The sequence below is a fragment of the Apium graveolens genome, chromosome 2 (assembly GCF_009905375.1).
Source record: "Apium graveolens cultivar Ventura chromosome 2, ASM990537v1, whole genome shotgun sequence".
Lineage (NCBI taxonomy): Eukaryota > Viridiplantae > Streptophyta > Magnoliopsida > Apiales > Apiaceae > Apium > Apium graveolens.
Window position 1 is genome coordinate 51,711,323 of NC_133648.1, and position 6,988 is coordinate 51,718,310.

A 6,988-nucleotide genomic window follows, 5' to 3' on the forward strand; every position below is an offset into this window, starting at 1 on the left:
TCATCACCATCACATGCTAAGGTTAAGAACAATAGGCTATTGAATGAAGTATTTAATGAAGTTAGAATCCCATATTTGTCATATATAGTAATTTAACCTCAATTCTCTTAGTTAATGTTATTTAGTATAATTTCTTAGTTTAATAAAAACCCAATTTGTTATTTATCTTAGCATTGAGCGATAACCATACATTGTTGCATAGGTGCATAAATTGAACTTAACCTAAACCAGTCTCTGTGGGAACGAATCTGATTTATATCTTATACTACTTGCGAACGCGTATACTTGCGTGAATATTATCGCGTGTTTTCGCCCTAACAAGTCTCATTGCTAGAGATACTCAGTTGGTCATCCAGTCTAAAAAATCTTCTAACTCCCTTATCATCCATGAATTCCATCAGCCAATAAGGCCTCAAATGCACTCTCTTTCATGTGAAGGGAATAGACAGAGTTTTTGGAAGTGCATCTTTGGCTCTAATGCTCCTTAGCTCCTCTATTTTCTTTATGACTATTCTCCTTGAAGTCACATTAAATCCAAAGTTCTTCTTGAAGGATGAATAGATCTTAATCAGTATAGATTGGCTTTCTTGAAGAATCATGTGAAGTGTCCATGTGATCTCTTTCCCTCCCTTATACTTGAACACTAGCCTTTCAGGAAGATGTCTGTAGGCATCAATCCCTCTTGCTTCTTCCAATTCTTCCAAGTAGAGGTTTATTTCAGAGAACTCCTTGATGTCACAGATGTATAAGATATTTTCCTTGTTGACTGTGGGTTGGGATTTGGTTAGGGTCTTGGATCTAAGAGTCACAGGCTTCACTTTCTTGATTGCTCTAGTCTTTGTCTTCTTTGGCTTGTTGAAGATAGGAAAATTTAGTTCAGGAATTGACAAATTATCCCAGTCTACTGGCTCATCCTTTGGAATTATGGGCTCACCATGAATATTCCTAGTTGGATCCACCACCTTTAATTCTGCAAATACCATTGAGGGTTTTGATGTCTGAGTTGAAGTTGTAGACTTTTTGTGAATGTAATCTTCCATTTCCTCATCACTGAAGTCCAATTTTCTTTAGAGGGAAGCTTGTACCTGAATCTTCTTTTCTGTTGTGGTACATCTTGCACTTTCTGATCTTGAGGTTCAGCAATTATAGATGATTGTGCAGAAGTCTCTTTTGTAGTCTTCACAGCTTGAAGCTTGGCCAAGATAGTAGCTTGCTCCTTCTTTTGTTTGAGCTTTTTAGCATCTAAGGCATCTTACTTCTTTTCTTGCCTGATTCTTTCCTTCTATTCCTTTTTAGCTTCTACAAACTGAGGGTGTCCAGCCACCACACAGATTTTTTTACCATTTCTATAAATCTTGGCAATTCTTCTTTTAAGTGCTGAATCAGCTGGATCTTTGAAAAATGCAATTGACCTAGCCAACAGCTTGTTCTCATCTGGCCTAGGTGTTTTATACACAATATTTATAGGATTTTTGTCTGAAAAATTTGAGTAGTTTCTTTTAGGCTTCATGATCAGATTTTCCTTTGGAGATTTGATGCAAGATGTTTGGCCTTTTTCCAGATAATTCATACTCATTTCATTCATAAAAATATTCTTGACTTGAGAGCGATGAGTGAAGATTTTGTCTGACTTCTGAATTGGTCCAAACTTCAGTTGAATTTTTGCATCTATCTTTCTCCATTTTTCATCTAGTTCCTTCTCCACAGCCGCAACATCAAGCATCTTGGGAATTGACTTTGACTCAAGCTTAGCAGCTGCTATTTGGATCAGATCAATGCTGTCCAATACAGGCGACTTTGGCAAAGTAATTTCTGGAACAATTACTTGGTTGATTTGTACATTTACCACATGCTCTCCCACACTAGTTGGCTCTGCTTGACTGTCTTGAGATAATGATTTCTCCCCTTTTTTGTTATAATCAAGTAGAGTGGAGGAAGAAGATTATGCAGCCACCAGCTTTTGCAGCTGTTGAGTTTGTTGTGCTTGATGTAGATGAATAGTTGTGGTGGATTTGAATGTATCCACCAGAAATTATATATATATACAAGATGTTTGGACTTTTTCCAGATAATTCATACTCATTTTATTCACAAAAATATTCTTGACTTGAGAGTGATGAGTGAAGATTTTGTCTGACTTTTGAATTGGTCCAAACTTCTGTTGAATTTCTACATCTATCTTTCTCCATTTTTCATCTAGTTCCTTCTCTACAGCTGCAACATCAAGCATCTTGGGAATTGACTTTGACTCAAGCTTAGCAGCTGCTATTTGGATCAGATTAATGTTGTCCAATACAGGTGACTTTGGCAAAGTAATTTCTGGAACAATTACTTGGCTGATTTGTACATTTACCACATGCTCTCCCACACTAGTTGGCTCTGCTTGACTGTCTTGAGATAATGATTTCTCCCCCTTTTTGTTATCATCAAGTAGAGTGGAGGAACAAGATTGTGTAGCCACCAGATTTTGCAGCTGTTGAGTTTGTTGTGCTTGATGTAGATGAATAGCTGTGGTGGATTTGAATGTATCCACCAGAAATTATATATATATATATATATATATCAGTTTGAGAACTCTGTGTAGCTTAGAATGGCTCACAACTGCTTTCCAAGTAGAACAAATAAACTACAGAGAAATTCTTGACAAGTACAACTTTTTCTATCTCTTTTTAAAATGTGTTTGCTTAGTTGAATGTTCTACTAGCTACACTTGGTTTATATATCACCAAGTTTACATGATAATGAGACAAGATAATAAAATAAAACATATCTAATCTAACTCCATGCTGCTTCACTACTCTATTCCAACTTCTTTGAATATCTTCACAATTGCATGGAAATGGTAATGCTTCTTTGTTCTCAAATTCCTGCTTAACAGGCTGCCACATTCCTTTTACAAACACCCAACGCATGTGACTGTGTTGTCACTGTCAACAAATATTTGAATTTGGTCATCCGTTGGGTACATGTTTGTCATCCGTCGGGTAGCTTTGTTGATCACCCGTCAGGTAGGTTTGTTGATCATCGGTCGGGTAGCTATTTGTCACTTAACTCCATTTCACTTATACAGAATTACAAGACATCTCATATTTACAATTAATCAACCTATTCTGCACATCCACTAGTAGTCAACATGACTCATATACTCCTATAGAATCTACACAAAGCTGTTTGCAGAAATGTGCTACAATACTTATTTGTTACATAAGCTACTCACCCGGTGGATGTCAAATTGTCATCCGTCGGGACTATATTTGATTATCCATCGAGTGCTACAATATTCACTAAGTTAAATCTACTAAGGTGATTTGTTTAACTTATCATCAAGTTCACAACATATTCCTAACATCTAAGATGTCCAAAGATGCAAAAGAGCATGTGTGTGTTCTTTTAGAGGCCTAATAACTGGCTAATATAGTTTCATTCAGTAGACTAATGAGAAGGTACAATATGAAGAATTAACAATCATGGAGTACTGCTTAACAGAATGACGCTTGAAGCCTCGGATTTTAACTTAAATATGTCTCCAAAATTTGGCCTTAATCCGGTGCCTCAAACTTCCACTTGCAGACTGCAAGCACTGGATTGAAGTTGATTTGTTTGATGACATTTTATTGTGAACATAAGGCCTAAGGAAATAAAAATTAGACTAAAAAAATGGTAGCTATAAAGTCTATCGTGTAAGAGATAAGAGGAGAATTGAACATTCACATGTTTACAGTATAACACACTATACATTTTAAATGAATATGTTGTTTTAATCTTTTTTTTGGATGCTTGAACTATTGATTTTATTACGACACTGGGATTTTCAAGTACATATTAGTTTGCAGGTGATTACAGATGATGAATTTTTTGAGCAATGCAAGGACTTATTGAAAATATTTGTATATTCTGTTGTTAAAGATAACAGGCATGACAATGTACTGGATTCACGAAAAGTTCAAATTTAAGGAAGAGTGAGAAAACATAGCATTGTTGACCTGTTTCATTCTAGTAGGATACTTATGTCACATTCGGACACAATGATGCTACTAAAATATATTAAGGTCTTATTAACATTGAAATATTGGGCAACATTGATGTATAAAAAAGGGCATATTATTTGAACTTTGATAAATGTTTATCAAAGAATACACTTAGACGAGATGCGTAATATTGTAAATAATAATACAGAACAATTTAAAAGCAATAGGTTTGAGATTGTTATAAAAACCAACATCTATAGCAAAATAAATATCAGCATTGGAAATATTTGAACATCCTGTTACAATCTAAAATTCATTAACATGTCCATGCATTATGTCCACTTATATTCATTCACACACCATTCCAACAATCCCTATTACTGTTATTGATGAAGTTACAGAACTGTCCACTCATAAAGATCAAATTCCAATGTTGAACTCAATTCTTGTGTCTCCAGCTCATTCCACTGTGACTAAGGTTTTTGAGTTAAACACTGATGTTCCTACACCCATGCTAACACATTCAATTCAAAACTACAACTGCCAAAGTACATTCATATCTAACATGCTTAATCTCTGAAACTACTCAGGAGAATCTTGTAGAGAATGAGTTGTGTAGCATAATGCACACAATCACTATTCCACATATGAGCTATCTTCAAAATTTTGGTATAAATTCACCCTCAATGTGAAAGTCAGACTCAACAGTCTTAGAGCAGAGTGATAGCCACAATTCTTCTCCATAAGAATGACCCTCTAACTGGTATATTGGGTCTAAATATCTTGCATTTGGGAAAAACTTGTATACATGTAGAAGATAGTCTCTGTTTGTAATGTAAGCATACATATCTACATACAACGTAATTATTTCTATCAGCTTCGACCTTATATTAGTTCTATTGAGCAATTCAATCATCTCCTGGAAAGTCTGCCTTCTTTCAAGACCTTTAAAAATAGCTTTAAAGAAAATATAATTGAACAAAGATGGGAAATAGTTACCTGTTAGATGAACTAAAACTGTGAGATGGTGTTCAACATTTTCCCTCAAAAAAAGATTCATAATTGAGCTGTGGAACATGGCTTGATCAACTTCCACTTTTTGTAAAATTGTTTAACTTTATTGAAATTTTACAAATTACTTTATTTTACATCATTTATTTTACTGTATAATGAAACAAAACAAACATATTTTAAAAATCATCCAATTATATTTTTATAAATTTAAAAATAGAAAATACCTATCTCTGAAACTTGCCACCTTATCGTGTAAAGGATTATATATATCCTAGGCCATGGGCCTCCTGATAAAGTTACGATATCTAAAACCATTCGTGTTAGTATGTTGGAAAATGAAAACTACTACATATTAAGCTATGTACAAAAATATTTACATAGCACATATCTATTAAGGTGAAACAAATAAAGAATCTTATGGCGCAAATGTTTCACATGGACACTTGCAAAAATAATTACAGTAGGTGCTGGTACATTTCCATTGATGAGAGGTTTTATATCAGAAATCAATGAATCCTAAATCGTAACTTTTTACAGAACTCTTACATGTTTATATTAGTCAACCAAGATACATAAATTTTTATAACCATGAACGTATTACGTAAAATTCCTCGCATAAATATAAAAATTGATCAATAATTATCATTACCTTTCATCATGAACATTAAAATGAACATATTCTTTTAGACCCCGCTTTGTGTATACATCTCGTTGCTCGATGTCAGAAACAATAACAACAACATCTATACAATTATAAAACAATAGATACATTAAACAGTATAGGAATTGAAACCATTTAATACCAATAACTACTTACCTGGTGCCAATGTGGGAACTTGTTCGGGAGCATATGAAAACACATACTCGCCTAATTCATTAATATTCTTCAGTTCAAATTTCTGTTACGGAATATTAAAGCTTGGATCAATGATGATTTGTAATATGGTTTTGTCTGTAAATAAAAATTTTACATCCGTTGAAACGGACATTAGAGATCCTCTTGCTTCTGCTGGTGTAATCTACCATGTCTAATAGACTTCCTTCTTCCACAACATTCTTAAAGAATCTCCAAAATGGAGACAATGCAAAAGCATGAAGATCATAATTTTGACATGTGTATGAAATCAAAAAAGTTTAATGTTCGAAATATAATGGAACTGATGACAATGTCGAGAGTTCAAAATTTATTAAATTATTACATATTCATCAAGCAAAATCATATTCACTCATGCTAACTCTAAATCGCCATTGATGGGTGAAGGACACATGTGAGTTACACGAACCCTAATTCTCTCGCTCATTTATGATGCGTCAAGTGATCAAAAAGGATGAAAGACACATGCTTATCAAAATGAAACAATAGTACCTGTATTTGTTAAGATTAAAGTGAACCTGGATATGAATTTGTTAAATCAGTAAGAGAATTAAAATAAGAAAACACGTTCATATGTATCTACAAACAAATGGTGTAGATTAAATTGAATAACTAACCTGTATTGTTGTTGTGGTTGGATTGCAAGGCAAACGATGCAGTGGTGTTTTACTGATAATGAATAGAATTTTTTTTTGCCATATAATGGAGTAATATATAGTATTGATATTGTACTATAAAACGTAGTTAGATTTGTATAAGTTTCAGAGTTGATTTTGATACAACTTCTATTAAAACTGATTTCATACTAATCATGTATAACATTTAGTAATATCTTGTTTAAACTTGGCATTGAATTGAAGTTTGTAATTATTCCGTGTTGCAGAGGATTTGGAGTTGATTATATGATTCAAATTGTATGTTAATCGTATGTTAATAGAATTTTAAGTGCTTTTCATGCACAAAAATGCGTAAATAACAGCACGAAACATTAAATTAAATAGAGTTGTAATCAATTAGGCATTTCAAACCCGTGTTCCACTCCATATAATTTAAAAACAAAATGTTAGACCACTTGCAACATGCATTGTTCACACAAAAACCTGAATTGTCAAAGTTTATGAAATACAAAGTT